This window comes from Oryctolagus cuniculus, chromosome 11, assembly GCF_051225735.1.
Source record: "Oryctolagus cuniculus isolate XC-2025 breed Fujian yellow rabbit chromosome 11, ASM5122573v1, whole genome shotgun sequence".
In the NCBI taxonomy this organism is placed as follows: Eukaryota; Metazoa; Chordata; class Mammalia; order Lagomorpha; family Leporidae; genus Oryctolagus; species Oryctolagus cuniculus.
The window spans coordinates 118,294,454-118,312,077 of NC_142877.1; the positions used below are offsets into that span (position 1 = coordinate 118,294,454).

The window sequence follows — 17,624 nt, forward strand, 5'->3', positions numbered from 1 at the left end:
TGGCAGAAACCAGACCTGCTCTAGCTGAGTATCTTGCTACACAGCACAACATGGAACATGTGTCTAATAGGCAGCTGTCATTCACTGAGTGTCACACACCTGTAATACGCTCCACATTTTAAGTTTTTTTTTTTTATTTCTTTGAAAGGCAGAGTTACAGAGTGACAGGAAGAGACAGAGACAGAGATCTTCCATCCACTGATTCACTCCCCAAATGGCTGCAATAGCTGGGGCTGAGCCAGGCTGAAGCTCCCATATGGGTGCCAGGGCCCAACCACTTGGGCTATCCTCCACTGCCCTCCCAGGCACATTAGCAGGGGGCTGGATCAGAGTGGAGCAGCTAGGACTTGAACCAGTGCCCATATGGGATGCTGGCACTGCAGGCAGTAGCTTAACTCACTGCACCACAGCATCAGCCCCACCATACACTAAACATCTTTATGAAGTAACACTGGTGGGGAGAGGTGCTTGGCCCAACAGTTAAGGGGCCACTTGGGAAGCCTACTTCCCATTATCCAAGATTCTGGGTTTGAGTCCCAGTCCCGCTGGCATGCACAGCGGGAGGCAGCAGGTAATGGCACAAGTACTTGATTCTCTGCCACCCATGTAGGGGATCCAGAATGTGAGTTCTAGGCTCTAGCTCCAGGCTGGCCCAGCTCCAGCTATTGCAGGCATTTGGGGAATGAAACAGAAGATGGAAGATCTCTGTTTCTCTCTGCCTTTAAACAAATAAGTAAATGACAACTGTTTGAACAAAGAGAAAAGTAATAGCAATACAATATTCTTTGTCCATACTCTGCTTTCAAGATCAATGTACCATCTCTCCCTTGATTTTTTTTTTTTTTTTTTTTTTTAGTTAAGATTTATTTATTTGAAAAGCAGAGGGACTGGTGCTGTGGCATAGGTTAAGGCTCTACCTACAGTGCTGGCATCCAATATGGGTGGCTGGTTGGAGTTCTGGCTGCCCCATTTCCAATCCAGCTCCCTGCCAACGCATCTGGGGAAGCAGTGGAAGATGACCCAAGTATTTGGGTCCCTGCACCCATGTGGGAGACCCAGAAGAAGCTCCTGGCTCCAGCCTGGGCCATTGCAGCCACTTGGAGAGTTGAACCCACAGATGGACGGTATCTCCCTTTCCCCTTTCTTTATTTAAATAAATCTAAAAAAGGAAAGAAGGAAGGCTGGCAGGCAGAGCAATTGGGGTATAGAGGCCTCAGGACAGGGAGAGAGAGAGATCTTCCATCCACTGGCTGAGGTCAGGCCTAAGCCAGGAACCAGAAACTCCATTCCTCCCACATGAGTGGCAGCAGACCAAGTACTTGAGCCATCCTCTGCCACCTTCCCAAGCACACCAGCAGGAAGCTGGATCAGAAGTGAAGCAGCTGGGATGCAAACCAGCACTCAGATGTGGAATACCAGTATCACAAGCAACTTAACCTGCTATGCTACAATGCCATCCCCCCTTGATTTCTTAGGCCTGGAACTGCATGGTCTCCCCTACCAAGTATCTTAGCATTTTCCCACTCAGGAGCCTATCAGTCATCAGTGCTTAGGGAAGAGCGTGGAGTCTGGTGAGAACATGGCCTACCTGCCCCAAAATAGGGTCGGTACAAAGCTGCCTGAACTTGGGCAATTCTCCACCCTCTTGGCTGGCATCCTTCCAAAGTTACAAAGCCAAAGGTTAGACTAGACAATCGCTTCGATTTCTTCCAGCTCTCAGATCAGAGCACACAGGAGGGTGGGAGAAGGCACGCTGGGTGCTAGCTGGCTCTCCGGGCTGCAGGTAGGAAGCCTGCCAGACGTGCACTGTTTCCTGCCCTGCCAGAGCCTCTGCTTGCAGTAGCCTCGTCTCCCTCAGTCACTGGGGATCCTGTGTTGGAAGCGATACCTCACAAAATGCCCTACATACAGAAACCACTAATGCTTGCCAGCTTCATCTGAAGCTTAGGCAAAGTATAATGATTTTAACATCCCAGTCTAAACCTCAGCAAAGACACAAACACAACCAAAAGCTGTTTCTTCCGTTGCCCAGCACTCACCAATGCTACAACACATTTCTTCACTTTTTTATCAGAACAATTTTTAGAAAAACAGAGAGCAAGAGCCAACATTACGGTGTAGAGGGTACAGCCACTGCCGGCAACGCCAGCATACAATGTGAGTGCCAGTTTGTGTCCTGGCTGCTCTACTTCCAACCAAGTTCCTTGCTGTTGGCCTGGGAAAAGCAGTGAAGATGGCCCAAGTACTTGGCCCCCGCCACCCAACTGGAAGACTTGGAAGGAGCTCCTGGCTTCAGCCTAGCCCAATATTAGCCATTATGGCCACCTGAGGAGTGAACCAGTGGATGGAGATATCTGTATCTCCCTCTCTCTGTGTAACCTTGACTTTCAATTAAATAAATTGAAACAGAGAGAGAGAGAGAAAGAAAGAAAGCAGACAACATTCCCCTTCCTTAGCCTCTACAAGGTACCACTAACTAACTCCCTTAAATTCTTCTGAGCCAGGTCTCTACTCACAAAGCATAAAGATACAAGCAGAAGGAGGACTTCAACAAACCCACTTGCACCCTTTGGGGTAACTTCTAAGGTGGTCAGGGCTAATGCAAATTATTCATGCTGTGGACAGGCTTTCTCCACCTCACAGGTCAAGTCCAACTGCCCACTGGCGGGAAAGCTGCAGAACAGGGACTCCTCTGCAACCACTCTGAGCAACTGGGTGCCCGGTCACACTGGGCTTGTGTTTGGGTTATTATTACTATTTTTAATTCTCATTACAGCTGTTACTACCTGACATGCTTGTTTACTCACTGCTTTACAATCCAGCCCCAGAGCAGGCTCTTTCTCCATCTCACCCACCACTGCTTCTCCCATGCTTGTGAAAATCAAAGTGTGCACACACACAGGTCGACTTCAATCTGCATTCAGGGGTGTGGTGCTCAAATGTGGAAACCATCTGCCCATCAGGCTGCTGGCTGAGTGTTCCAACAAACTTCCACCCTTCCCCACAGAACCCCTTACACATACACAGCGCAGTGCAGGTACTTTCCCCCGAGCTCATCCTTTCTTTCTCAACTCCTTACAATCAGGCATAAAATAGAAGCAAGGAGATACAGCAACAACTCACATTAGACAGACCATCATCCTGCTGGGCTGTCATTACCTACAAAGCAAACGCAGCTCTAATGCAGAAAGTACTGATTGTGTTTGTCACCATGACAACCTTTTTCACCCACACTTCAGGTACGAGTATTAAAAAACTTTGAACAGTCTAATAATCAAAAAACTATCTAGTCTAAATGAAACACGACCAAATTGTGATCTACTATAAAAGCCTTAGTTTCAGTATGTTTCCAATGTACACCTTTGATGCACTGTTTTACACCAATACATAGGATTTCATTATTTTGATTTATTTTGTTAGTCCCTTTTTTTTTTTTTAACCTCCACAAAAAGAAAATGAAAGTGGGCCGGTGCTATGGTGCAGTGGGTTAAAGCCCCAGCCTGCAGCACTGGCATCCCACATGGACAAAGGTTCAAGTCCCGGCTGTTCCACCTCCGAGCCAGCTCCCTACTAGTGCACCTGGGAAAGCAGTGGAGGATGGCCTAGGTGCTGTCACCTATGTGGGAGACCCAGATGGAGCTCCTGGCTCCTCTCCTGGCTTCAGTCTGACCCAGACCCAGCTGCTGCAGATATCTGGGGAGTGAACCAGTGGATGAAGATCTCTGTCTCTGTCTCTCCCTCTCCCCGATCTGTCACTCTGCCTTTAAAATAAATATTTTTTTAAAAAAATATTACATAGGGGAGCCAGTGCTGTGATGAAGCAGGTTAAAGCCCTGGCCTGAAGCGCCGACATCACATATGGGCGCCGGTTCTAGTCCCTGCAGCTCCTTTTCCGATCCAGCTCTCTGCTTTGGCCTGGGAAAGCAGAAGATGCCCAAGTCCTTGGGCCCCTGCACCCACGTGGGAGGCCCAGAAGAAACTCCTGGCTCCTGGCTCCTGGCTTCAGATTGGCGCAGCTCCAGCCACTGTAGCCATCTGGGGAGTAAACCAGCAGATGAAAGACCTCTCTGTCTCAACCTCTCTCCGTAACTCTGTCTTTCAAATAAATAAAATAAATCTTAAAAAAAATATTATGTGGGGGCTGGAGTTGTGCCATAGCAAGTAAAGCTGCTGCCTCCAACACTGGCATCTCATAGGATGCCAGTTCAAGTCCAGGCTGCGCCACTTCTAATCCAGATCCCTGCCAATGAGCCAGGGAAAGCAGTGGAAGATGGCCCAAACCCTTGGGCCCCGCACCCACATTAAAGTCCCAGAAGTTCCTGGCTCCTGGCTTCAGTCTGGCCCAGCCCTGGACATTGCAACCATTTGGGGAGTGAACCAGAGGATAGAAGACCTCTCTCTCTCTTTCACTCTGCCTTTCAAATAAATCTTTAAAAAAAATTTATGAGGGCCGGTGTCGCGGCTCACTAGGCTAATCCTCCGCCTTGCTGCGCCGGCACACCAGGTTCTAGTCCCGGTCGGGGTGCCAGATTCTGTCCCGGTTGCCCCTCTTCCAGGCCAGCTCTCTGCTGTGGCCCAGGAGTGCAGTGGAGGATGGCCCAAGTGCTTGGGCCCTGCACCCCATGGGAGACCAGGAGAAGCACCTGGCTCCTGCCATCAGATCAGCGCGGTGCGCCGGCCGCAGCGCGCCAGCCGCGGCGGCCATTGGAGGGTGAACCAACAGCAAAGGAAGACCTTTCTCTCTGTCTCTCTCTCTCTCTCTGACTCCACTCTGCCTGTCAAAAAAAAAAAAAAAAAATTATGACACCTAAATGTCATGTCATGCGACATCAATTTAGAAACCTCATCTTACATGCATATAAAGTACCTCAGTAGAATAAAAGTTTTATAAAGAATTGCTCCTGATTAGCCATAAGATAAGCATAAAACACACATGAGCATAACTGCTTATAACTTGAGCAACTAAGGTTTTTAAAATCCCACACAAAACACAAGGTCATGCCTCAAATTCTAACAAAATAAACTGCTTACCACGGGAAACCCCAAATCACTCACCGGTGCAAAGGCAGGCAGTGTGGCTCAGAGGGGTATGCCACTGCTTGGGACCCCCCCCATCCTCTTATCAAGTGCCAGCTGCTCTGCTCCTGATGCCATTTCCAGCCAATGTACCTGCGAAGGTGGCGATGACGACACAGAGCTGGGGCCTCTGCCCCCACCTGGGCCCCACATGGGGCTCCCGGCTCCTGGCTTCAGGAGGGAACCGGTGGATGGAAGATTCCTCCTCTTTCTCATTTTGCCTTTCAACTAAGAAAATCTTTAAAACTGTGTCCCCATATAAAGGTGTCTGCCATGTGTTAGGCCTACTGCTAAACAAGAAAACTTGTAGCAAACCATCTCCAAATTCGGCATTCTGAGCCTACCTCCTTTATGACTGTACAGACGGAACAAAAATATGATCTCAGACACACTGCCCCGCATTAGGCACCTGTCCCTCAGGCATCACAGTACTGAAAACTTAAGACAAACAAGACTAAATCCTGAGGCTGATCTAGAAGTACTCACCAGTCAAAAGTACAGCCTGAGGCCCTGACACACCGTAAAATCGGTGGAACTAATTGGGGTTCTTTAGCATGGAAAGAAAGCAGCCTGCCATCATCAGGGAATGAATCAGGGTTCCTAATAATTAGTGCGCCCGAGGTGACACTTAATTCCACAGGAGACATTTCAGAATTCCATCCCATCCCTGTTCTGAGAATGCTGAAGCTGGAAGCCCCGGAAGCAAGCCAAATGCCAAACGTCCCTTGAAAGAGTTTTTAGAAAGATCCATCACAGCTTGTCTGCAATTTTCAAGTAGTCACACACTCTTCTTCTTCTTCTTCCTCTTCTTTTTTTTTTTTTTTTTTGACAGGCAGAGTGGACAGTGAGAGGTCTTCCTTTTGCCATTGGTTCACCCTCCAATGGCCACCACGGCTGGTGCGCTGTGCCGGCCACACACTCTTCTAACTTAAGTCTCTTTTACAACTTCTTCCACCAAAGATTGGAGGGAGTAAAAAAAAAAAAAAAAAAAAAAAAAAAGGAAATACAAGGAATCAGCACAGGCTGGAACAACCTGCACACCTTCCGTTCTGAAGCACAGGACAGCACAGGCAAGAGGGCCCCCGCGCCCCCCTCTATGCCCGGCTGGACAACCGCGAGGCGGGAAGCTGCTTGCTAAGACCAGGTAAGGTACCGCCTGCATCTTTCAGGTAAACTGCCCACGGTTAAGACAGCACCAGGAAAAAAAAAAAAAACCACCAGCTAGGGAAAGACAAAAAAACAAAGCCCCAACTCCACGTGGTTTGACCTGTTAAGGCAGTCATCTAACAGAAGCTCAGCACAGGTGACTCGCCGAGGACTACGGTTTATTTGGTGGCCACGCTGAAGCAGGTTCCAGGTCTCCCACGCTGGAATTCAGCGCAGTCTCCCCTTTCCCCAAAGCAGCTACCCCATGCAAGATGTTTCATAATAAAACTCTTCATTCTTCACTAAGACTGTTAACATAAGGGTCCAATTATCATTCAGAGATCAGCCTGTTAGATAACAGCTCTAGAATTCCATCCATTTTACAGCAGTTACCAGAGTCATCTACTCTACGAGGGAAAAACAGCAAGAGGAAAGAGGGGAAATCCTAATTTTGATCTGTCCCCTAAGGGTAAGCTGAAGGGCTGAGCCACCGGCACACTGCACTAGCACCCACAACCACAAAGAGAGACAATAATCCCCACCCACAAACCGAGGCAGGCGGCCGCCCCTAGGCACCGCCCCCCCCCCCCCCGGCTCCCTAAATTCCACTCCCGGGCAGGCGCACGGAGGTGTCCCACGTCCAGCCGCGGGCGCCGCGGGCTCGCGCGGGCTGGCCCTCGGCTCTCCTTCAACCACTTTTCCCCGAAAGCAGGGACAAGCAGCCTGCAGCCCCCTGGGCTTCCCAGGCGAGCGCAGGCTCGCACCGACCGAGACCCCCGGCTCTCACGCAGCGCCCCGCACCCGCACCCGCGGCGGGGGAGGGGAGCCAGCCGCACGCAGGAAGTGTCCTGCGCCCCGCGGCGGCACCTGCCCTCCGCCCCCAACAGGCGAGAAGCAGCCGCGTCCACATGGCTTCAGGTGTTCACCGGCAGGCAGCAGGGTCCGGCGCGCTCCGACTCCCGGGCGCCCCGACGCGGCTCCCTTCAGCCAGGCCCCTCCCCGCCCGCCCAAGCCCGGCCCTCCGGCCGGCCTCGCCTCCAGCCCGCAACGACAGCCGAGCGCCACGGGACCCCGCGGCCGCCGGCACTGACCCCGCCGACGCCGGGCGCTGCCCGTTCACTCCCTCCGGCTGTGCACCCGCGGCTGCGAACAGGTACCTTCCCCCTCCCTCCGGCCAGGACGGGCGCCCTCACCCCGGCCGGAGCCCCAGGCAGGACCGAGACCCCTCCGCGCGCTGACGCCAGGTCGGGTCGCTGCCCCGCAGGAGCCCCAGGCCAGGCCCAGCCCCGGCTGCATGCCGGGCCGGCCCCCTCAGCACCCGAGCCCCGGCCCGGAGTCCGGAGGCTCCGCACTCCCAGGTCGGACCGGGCGAAGACCTGCGCCCCCCGACCCCCAGGCCGGACCAGCCGGCCTGGCCCCTCCCGCCTCGGGCCCGGGCGGCGGTTACCTGCGGGAGCCCCTCGCCCCGTCCCTCGACCTCCGCCGGGGGCAGGAGGGGAGGGAGCGGCGGCGGCGGGCGGCGCTGCGCGGGGTGGGGGTGGGGGTGCCTCCGCCGCCTCCAGCTCGGACGCCCCAGCCGGCGGCGGGGCGGGCCGGGGCCGCGGCCCCTCGAGGCTCGCGCCGGCCCGCGCGCTCGCTCGCTCGCTCCGCGGCCCGGCGCGCCTCAGGGCGGGCTCCCCCGGCGGAGGCCGTGGCCGCCTCGTAGGGGCCGAAGGCGGCTCGGCTCCGGGTTTTTTCTCTCCATTCTCCCAACACACAGGAAATAACAGAGCGTCAGGTGACGGCGCGCGGCCAATGGGGAGGCTCCGAGCCGCGGCGCGCGGGCGGGCGGGAGGGCGCGCGGCGGGGCGGGGCGCGCGGCGGGGGCGGGGCGGCCGGGGGCGGGGCGGCGCGCGCGTGCCCTCCCGCGTGCGGCGGCGTCGAGGCCGGCGCGCGCCGGGCCGGGGCCGCCGAGCCCCCGAGCCCCGCGGCCGGGTCGCACGGGGCTGTCCCTGCGCGGCGGCGGCGTGCCGCGCGCCGCTCGCCCTGTGCCATCTTGGCCCCTGGCTCGCGGCCGTCGCGGGGGTGGCCGCGAGCCAACTTTCTGGGGAGTTGGTGCCCCGGAATCCCTCGCTGGAATTTCTGGAGTTCCCTGAAGCCTCCCACGCCAGAATCGCGCGTCCGGCAGCCGGCGAGCGAGGGCCCGGCCCCCTCCTGCAACCTGCGTGGTCGGGCCAGGCCGTGCACCCGCTGGGCCCCCTGGGCAGCCCACGGCCAGCCTGGTTCCCTTGCCCCGCCAGACCTCTGGCGCCCCATGTCTTTGGGTGAACGACTGGGGCCTAAGGAACCGCGAGGGGGAGGCCCCCCTGTCTCGCGTGTAGACCAGAAGCTCCGCGAATGCCAGCGGCCGTCGTTCGGAAGCTGCAGTGCCCCGCTGGCCGGACCCCAGGGCTACAGCTTCTGGCGCCCAGGCTCAGACAGGTGTGACTCCACTGCCCCGAGAAGGGGATCCCGCCCACTGGGGCTGGCCCTGCGGTGTAGCGAGTGCAACGCCGGCATCCTAGGAGCGCCGGTTCGAGGCCCAGCTGCTCCGCTTGCTCTCCAGCTCCCTGCTATGGCCTGGGAAGGCAGTGGAGGAGGCTCAAGTCCTTGGGCACCTGCACCCACGTGTGAGACCGGAAGAAGCTCCTGGCTCAGCCAGGCCCAACTAGGGGTGAGTGAACCAGCGGATGGAAGTTTGATCTCCCCCTCCCGTTCCTCTCTCCCCCATAACTCTGCCTCTCAAATAAATAAATAAATAAATCTTAATAAAACATAATCCCAACCACTGCTGGCCGTCGGTGCCGTGTGAGGAGACGCGGGTAGAACGCCCGTGTCTGGAGTATTTGCGACTCTGCCTCTGATTCGCCCAGTGACCGGCCAAATCCTCTCCCCACTTTGGGCCTGTTTCCCGTTGCTGCACTGGGGCCGAGCACTTGGACGGGCACTGCCTAGTCCACCCGTCCGAGACGCTGGAGGGCTGTGTGGCTTCCCCTCCAGGAACCCGACCCGGGGGGTAAATGGGGACAGGAAAAGTGTTTCAGGCAGCAGGTGCTGGCTGACAGGAACCAGGTGTGGCCGGCACCAGACGCCTGTGCGTTTGAGGTACAGTTCCCCAGGGCCACCCGGGCAGGGCCCCGTGGTGGGAGGTAGTTGAGGAAGGCAGGGACTGCTCCCGGGTGGGTGGGGGCTTTTCCCCGGCACCTCCCGCGTGCCAGGCAGGAGGCCAGGCTCTTCCGAGGCAGAGCGCCACAGGCCACAGGCCCTGCCCGCTGGCTGTTCCCATTGTTCTTCCAAGTCTCGTTTCCAAATTCTCAGGCACCAAGGCTTCTCAAAGGCCAGTGCTTTGCTGCTTGGGCCAGGGCTGAGAGGGAGGGGGAGGGACGTGCACAGACCCCTGTCCAGTCCCTGGGCAGAAAGGGTGGGATGCGCAGGCATTTCTTGCAGACCCGGTGCCGGGGGCAGCCTCACTTTCTTGAGAGAATTCAGGAAAAGGGGAGCCATCTCCTCATCTCCCCGTCACTCCTCTCTCCTTCCTCCACGCACTGTGTTCCACGGGTCGAGCAAGGTGGACGAGCTGTGGCGGTCATTCAAACGGGAAAGAATGAAGAGGACTGGAGCCCCAGCTCCTGTCTGCTCCTGTCCCGACACGGACCCTGCTGGAACACTGCCCAGATGGCCTCCACCTGGAACGTCGTCCCCAGTCGTGGCATACAAGGACACGCGTGGGCGTCACGGCCAACAGACTGCTTTGGGTGACTCTTGAGCTGCGTGGTCTTTTTTTCTTAAAGATTTTTTATTTACTTTATTTACTTGAGAGGCAGAGTTACAGAGAGAGGGAGAGACAGAGAGAAAGGTCTTCCATCCAAGAGTTCACTCCCCAGATGGCCACAACGGCTGGAGCTGGGCCGATGCAAAGCCAGGAGCCAGGAGCTACTTCCGGGTCTCCCACGCGGATGCAGAGGCCCAAGCACTTGGGCCGTCCTCCACTGCTTTCCAGGCTGTCAGGAGGGAGTTGGATCAGAAGTGGAGCAGCTGGGACGTGGACCAGCGCCCACATGGGATGCCATGCTTAACCTACTAGGCCACAGCGCCGGCCGCCTGTGCCGCATGGCCATGAACCTCTCGCTTCGCCTCAGCTTTGGTTTCTTCAGGTGAAAAGCGGGAATGACACTGCCTCCCGAGCGAGTGTCGCAGCAGTCTGAAGAAGAGCTGCAGAAAGAACTCGGCTCACTACCGGCACGTGGCAGCACCAGCTGTGGTGCCGCCGTGTGGACTGAGCGTCTGAGAGCCCACGGGGGCAGGAGCTCGGCAGCTCGGAGCCCCTTCCTCTCATGTCACGATGGTGACTTCCGCTGGTCTCAGGTGGCCTCGAGTGTTTGAGTCCTGCGTTTTCTACCACACTTTGAACTCTTTCAGGAAAGCACTTCTGATTAGGTAGGGTTTTGTCTTTCTCCTAACACAGTCCACCACAAAAAAAAAAAAGACAGACAGACAGACTTGTTGAACAGAATCAGTGTGTATCAATTCCAGCAGCAACACGAATCCTCTCCCGCCTCTTCCGCCTCCAAGACAGCTTTGCCAACCCTGTGTCACTCCTTTTATTACAAACTCCTCTGCCCTCCTGCAGGCGCCTGGGCCGCTCCGGGATTACAAATGGAGCCTTCTGCCTCTAGGTCACTGGTTCCGCTACCATCTGTCAGCACGGATTGATGGAGGAGACTGGCCCTGCTCGGCAGATCAGTGACTTGTGTGACGCGAGCCGGGTGTCGGTGCCTTCGGCGGCAGGCAATGTCCTTCCTCTCACCCGCTGGTTCTCTGGAGCTCACACACAGGCGCCGGCTCTCCCTCGTCTCAGGAGGGGCCACCTGCTAACCGTAGTGCACAAGAGGGACCTGAATTCCTGCTCCCACGCTTGGGCCCTCGCCTCTAGTCTTCCAGGAGGCCGCTGACAAAAGTCTCTGGTTAACAGCATCCTGCTGGGCCTGTCCCGAGCAGGCAAAGCCCAGGGACGCTGAACATGCACAGAGCAGCAGAGGTGGCCCCGAGCTTTGTGGACATACCTCACTGCAGAAGGATGCTTTCTCAGTCAAGGTCATGTCTGAAGCTAAGAGAGGGGCCCCCAGAGGGCAAGCAATCCAAGCTTCCCACTGTGCTCAGGGCAGGGGGGAGAGATGAGGCTGTGGACGTGGGTAAGGGAGATGGAAGCTGATGCCCGCTGGTCTCTCAGGGCTGTTTGTGAATGTGTCCATCTCTCCCCTGGACTGCAGGTGTCTGCAGGGCAGACATGTGCCTGCCTCCTGCAGGCCTCCAGCCTATACAGGCAGGGTGGAGCAGCTTGTCCACAAAAGTGGTCACAGTGACCACGCAGCCCAGACGCAGTCAAGCTTACTGTGAACCAGGCGCCGTGCAACCCACGTAATGGTTGCACCGATCTGATGACTGTTACTACTGTCACTCGTTTCACAGACTGATCCCCGAGGCACAGAGAGTGTAAGTAACTTATCTGAAGTCGCACAGCTGGGAGGAGGCCAAGTTGGGATTTGAACTCAGAGCTTCAGAGTTTACACTCCTAACCACCCAGTTTACTGGCAAGACAGACAGGAAGAGACATTTGGTGAGAGGACAGCAGGCTCAGCACCAGCCTCTCCCCACCAGTTACGTGTTGAGGTCCCGGAGGCCAGAGGGCCTGAGAGACCCCACTAAGAGCCACTGTGCACCAGCTCGCTGGTTCCTGCAGGGAACACAGCCCTAACACCTGAGCAGGTGGCAAGACAATCTAGAAGCCCCACAGCCTGGTCACTTGGAAGATCATCCCCTGCCCGGCTCCACACTTACTGCCCCTGCTGGTTCCACCGGGAAGCAGCAGCGCAGGTCCCTGAGCTGGGGCCAGCCTACTCTTACCCACATGTGCCCCGCAGCAGATCAGGCAATGGCGCCAAGTCTCAGTCTCTTCCTGTGTAAGCTGGGAGTGTGGGGGAAGGGGCCAGGTGATCGCCTGGCTCCAGGGAGTCAGGAATCTTACCTGGCGATCCCATTCACTCCATCGTCATTCTGTGAGGCAGGGGCTGTCGTCTTCCTCGGGCGGGGCAGGAAATGGGCCCACACAGAGAGGGGGATCTGCCCGAGTCACACGGCCAGCAAGGGGCAGAGCTGTGATCTGGACTCAGCGTCTGGCTCCAGGGCCCCCACCGAGCCCCTCAGAGCAGCACAGAGGCTTACGAGTGAGGATCAGTGTGATAGTGCCAGTGACGGAGGTCTCATCTGAGGATTTCACCTGCTGCACCTTGAGCAGTCCTCACAAGCAGCCTGGTCTTGACTCATTTGGCACCTGAGGAAACTGAGGCACAGAGCGGCTGGGAGGGGGCAGAGCCGCAGCGTGAAGCCAGGCAGACAGGGCGCAGGGCCCCTGCATCGCTAACAATGGGAGGTTCCTTCCCATTGGGATTATTCTGCTTGAAAGCTGGAGACTTTTAGCCACATCATTGTCTGGGCTCCACAGGCAGGCAGTGCCACATGCTGAGGCATGCTGGGAAAAGACTTTGTTCCATCCTGTTTTGTTGACATGCTCTTCATTTTTAAGCCCTAAACCCAAGCTTCCTGCTAAGAATTCAAGCCGTGGAGAAAAGCTCGGCCATGATAATGGCCACTGCACTTCCTGGGCTTCCAGTGTTCCCTGTGCTCTGGGCTCCGGATGTGTTGCTTGACCTCAACCTTCACAGCATCAGAACAGCCCCCAGTTCACAGCCGGGGAGGTGCCCAGGATTACTACAGGTGCCCAGCTGCTAAGTGGTGGGACCTCCCCGAGAGTCCTGAGCCGTGGCCACATCCGCTGCTTCCCCACAGAGGCCGGGAGGGTCTTCCTTTGCTGGACGTTCGACAGAAACATTTCTGCTTAGCTCTGCCACAGGCTGGTCCCTCCGTGTGGTGAGTCCTGGGCCATGAGAAGACCCCAGGATGCAGAGGTGGGACTGCATTCTCCATGAGGGAGGCTCAGGAGTGGGGACTCCGGAGGCCCCCTCCAGTCCGTCTCTCCACCCAGTGACGGCAGTGGCCGCTCTGCCACCAGACTGTCTGGGAGGCGGCTACCCCACGCGAGGCTCCTGGCCTGCATCTCCCTGCCAGCTCCTGAGAACTGCCAAAGCACAGGTGTGAGGCTGGGGAGCCAGAGGATTTGCCAAGACAGTCGGCGCCCCGGCCCTGCAGCACACTCGATACAGTTACCCAAAAGCCTCTCTGACCTCACACCCCCGACCAGAAGGTTCCCAGTGGATCCTGAGTGGCTTCGGGGACTCGTGTGTATTCCTGTCCGCCTGGAATGCAAAGTCCTCGTCTGGCTCAGCTCTGCTTCCCAGCCTGCGTCCCCGGTCTGCCTCTGCCTCTGCCAAATCGAATGCGGTGTGCTCCTGTCTCCGCCTGTCTGCTCCCACAGCAGGAACGCGCCTCCTCTTCCTGCCTCAGCATTCGCTCATTCATTCATTCAACAGTGCTTCAGCCCAAGGGCTCCTAGTGCCACACAGCTATGGTCCCATGGGGCTGTTAGGAAGCGGGTCCTCACACAGTCAGTAGTCATTGGTTAACACCCAGGATGTGCGTTAGTAAGAAAGTGTGGCAGGTGCACAGAGGGTGTAAAACGAGACCCTGGGTCTGGGGACTCCGGACACTGGGACAGATAAGAAGTAGAGAAGTAGTCCTACTGCAGGAAAGTGGAAGAGAGTGCCACAGAGGGCACAGCCTGAGCAAAGGCCCTGAGGCCAGAGGGCGCAGGCAGATTCCCAGGAAGGGAAAGGAGTCCAGTGCAATTCAAGTGAAACAAGAAAGCTGGAGGCGCAGTGGAAGAAAGGTGGTGCAGGTCACGGTAGGCTTCGGGGCCTTCTCCTGGGTGCTGGGGGCCGGAGCAGAGCCGCGCTCCCTTCTCCTGGGTGCTGGGGGCCAGAGCAGAGCCGCGCTCCCTTCTCCTGGGTGCTGGAGGCCGGAGCAGAGCCACGCTCCCTTCTACTCCATCTCAGGGGCCGGAGCAGAGCCGCGCTCCCTTCTACGCCATCTCAGGGGCTGGAGCAGAGCCGGCTCCCTTCTATGCCATCTCGCCAGCCTCCCTGCAGCCGCCTCTTCTAGAGAAGCCACCCTGAAGCCTGGCCATCGGGCACTCAGCTGTGAGTTTCCCTATCCCTCCCAGACTGAGTGCTGGCCTCCACCCCATCAGCCAGCCCAGTGCCCAGCACACAGGGCTGCTCCAAAAACATGAGTGGACCGGGCCACCTGAGAGGACCAGGCACCAGTGCTTCCCCCGCAGGGCCTTCCACCTTCTCTAGAAATTACAAAGTTCAAGGTTTTTAGAGAGGCCACAACTCAGGGAGCTCTTGGGACCAGAACTGACAGCGCGTGGCTGTCCATCCCCAGGGTCAGCACACACATGACACATGACCCCGCATAGCTGTCTGCTCCTGGCTGTCTGGTGAATGACCAGAAACAAACCCAAAAGACCTCCACAGCTGTGAGGTGCTTTCAGGTTTACAAAGCAGTCTCACGCGAGCAGTGTCACACAGCCCTCTGAGGTGGGTAGGGTTAACGCCCCATTTTACAGATGGGGAAACTGAGGCACAGGAAAGGGAGGGTCCCCAGCAAGTTGTGACCACACCACGACTAGAACCTTATCAAAAGTGCAGGTTGTGTATGGGCCCTGTGAGCTGAGGAGAGTGTTCCAGAAATTTCTTCTAAAAGCTTTCTGGAGTGACATACTTCATCAGGATGTCTGTCACGCCAGCAGTGGGAGCCCACACACCAGTTCTCAGAGGCTGTCCTCCACGTCAGCTCCGCAAGCTCAGCCCTCGGCCCTGCGGCGGTAGCTCGGGCCCAGGAGGAGGCTCCCTGGGCTTGATGTGTGCTTACAGCCAGCTGCTGGAGGGGTCACCAGCAGAGACCTCCACAGCACTCACGTGTGCCGGGCACCGCTGGTGCACTGCCTGCACTACCTCACACTGCACTCCCAGAGGCTCTGGGAGGAAGTACAGTCATGAGCCCGGTTCACAGCTGTGGAAACTGAGGCTCAGCGCAGGAAATAATTAGGCTGGGACCACACAGCTGGTGCGTGGCAGCGCCAGGCTTTGAAGCCCTGCAGTGCTCCTGAGCAACCCGTGCCTGCTGAGCGAGGCGGGCGGGGAAACAGCCCTTAAGGGCTGTGGCTTTGTGGGCCCCCTGGCTCCGCCCCCACACACCTGGTGGCTGTCATTCCCGTCCTCTTCCACAGATCCCTCTGGGCAAGTCAGGACAGACCTGCATGGTGACCCCAGTGACCTCTGTCTGCTCTCCATGTCCCATCCCCTGCCCCCTCCGCCAATCCCAGGGCTCGGGGCTCCCTTGGCCTGTCTTGCCTCCAATGGGCTCCTTGCATCACAGTCTGTCTCGGTCCCTCTCTGGTGGTAAGTGGGAGGTAACGAAGGGCAGAGGCAGCACTCATTGAGCAAGCTCCCTAACTCTTGGAACCTCAGTCTCTCCGTCTGTGTAATGGGGGACGTTAATGTAGGTCACCAGTGAAGGCTGCATCCTCACAGGGGACTCATCAGTGCCCTGCATGTGCAGCAGCACCATTTCCTTTCCATTAGTCCAGCTCAGGTGCCCATGGCGTGGCAAACAGGCTCAGGGCAGTGAGCAGCCCGCCATCACCCAGCGCAGGCACAGCGGGGCCAGGCGTCAGGCTGACCCATCCACAGCTTGTGCTCAGGGAAGCCCTCCCCCCCCCCCCCCCGCTCCATGGCTAGCAGCCCCGCAGACACCCCGCACCGCCTGCACACTGTACGAGGAGGCATGGTGTTGGGCCTCAGTCCCAGTGGGGCGGGGAGGAACAACGAGTCGGCTACGCAGAGGCTGCCTACCAGGCTGGCTGACTGCGGCATGAGAGGGGAGAAGGCATCCTGACCAGGAAAAATCAATGAGCAGATGAGGCCGCCCAAGTCACAACCTGCATGGAACCCATCCAGGAACATCAAAGCAACGAGAGGATCACAGACAGCAGGTGAGCAGACTCAAGGGCCCGTCATACAGATAGGGAAACTGAGGCCCACGGTGGCAGCCATGGCCTGCTCAAGGTCCTGTAGGATGCCTGTGGCTCTGCCACATGCGAGGGGTGTCCTGCCCCCGGTAACTCTGCACTGGTGGCTGGGCCCTGGCTGGCCTTCATGCTTCACACTCCAGCCACTCACTCCCTTCTGGTTTTTTGCCTGTGTTAACCAAAGGGACCATGGAACCTCATGCAAGAAGACCCAATCTCTGGAGAACCAATCTTCTTGGTTCTGGGGTGCCCAAGCCCCCACCTTACCCCTAATATGTAGTTTGGAGTGGGGAAAGGCTGTATTAGATAAGCTAATGCACAGAGAACTGGAACAGAGCCTGCCTGGCTCAGACTGAGTGCTGCCAGGTTTCAGCTATTGTTACCAGACACAACTGTCAGCCCATTTTATAGCTAGGGAAACTGAGGCTCAGAGGGACTGAGAGGTTGGCCCATAGAAGCTAGGTGCAGGCCTTTTTTAAGCTAACAGTGAGTGAGTGCCCCCAGGGCCAGGCTCTGGGCTGACTGCTGTGCGAGTCCTCACCACAGGCCAGTGATGTGGGAGCTACAGAGCTGACACTCCCCAGAGCCAGGACTCACCTCGACAGTCTGGCCCCAAGCCCTTGGCCACACCTGTGTGCTACCACCCTGATGGGGAGTGGGCGTGGGAAAACACCCACCCCAGCTGGTAGGAGCTTCCAGGGGCTTCAGGGTCCCAGGCTGGAGAGCCACTCCAGGAACCCCCATCCAAGGCAGGGACTTGTTCTGGCATCCCAGCTGCTGCCCCGCAATGTTGGCTCTGGCCAGGCCTGGGCCCCAGGAGCCCTGAGACTGCAAATTAAAGGAAGACCCAGGCTTGTCCTTGAATTCAAATATGGGGCCATCTGGGATTCCCAGCACCACAACGCAGCCTGAGGGGCCTGGCTTGGGAGGGACTGGAACAAGGCGCCGTGCAGGATCCTGGAGGAAGGGCCCAGGTGCTAAGACATAAACTTATCCGGGAAGTAGCTTTGTGATGGCCAAGCTGCTTGGTGGAGCCTTCCTGGTGTGTCATCTCCAGAACTGGCTCCCACTGCCCAGGAAAACAGGGCGCCTCCTCCCTCCTGTGGGCTTCAGCCACACAGTCATCTGACCCCCACATCCCAAAGCTCCCCTCTGGCGTACACACTCCACTGACAGCTGGGCAAGGGCCCCTCCTCTCTCTCCAGGCCCTTGCAGTGCATCTCGAGGTCTCTCCTGATGGCCCTGTGAGAACTCAAGGCTGCTAGGGAGAACTCTGCACCTTGCCTGAGGTTGCCAGCAGTCAGCTCCCACATGACCACGCTGCCACTCACTGAGC

General features: G+C 57.3%; 1 protein-coding gene and 1 long non-coding RNA gene across 7 annotated transcripts in view; one reads left to right on the forward strand and one right to left on the reverse strand.

Moving 5' to 3' along the window:
* The window catches only part of TCF20 (transcription factor 20), a 183,290-nt gene that overhangs the window by 88,949 nt on the left and 76,717 nt on the right, over positions 1-17,624 (reverse strand). For 2 of the 4 annotated variants that reach the window (XM_051834096.3, XM_051834092.3), the window contains exon 1: positions 7,670-7,996. The exons of the other annotated variants lie outside the window; for them this stretch is intronic. The gene's annotated coding sequence lies outside the window, so the exon portion shown is untranslated. Of the gene's footprint in view, positions 1-7,669; positions 7,997-17,624 lie in introns of those variants that run through there. 4 annotated transcript variants of the gene reach the window in all.
* LOC138844448 (uncharacterized) lies at positions 6,832-16,016 on the forward strand. 3 transcript variants are annotated; one of them, XR_016217070.1, is made up of 3 exons: positions 6,832-7,375; positions 8,502-8,682; positions 8,807-16,016. It is a non-coding gene; the product is annotated as an uncharacterized LOC138844448 (long non-coding RNA). The 3 variants fall into 3 exon arrangements; XR_016217071.1 differs by lacking the exon at positions 6,832-7,375 and having other exon boundaries at positions 8,118-8,682; positions 8,807-8,914; positions 9,809-16,016; XR_016217069.1 differs by lacking the exon at positions 6,832-7,375 and having other exon boundaries at positions 8,118-8,682.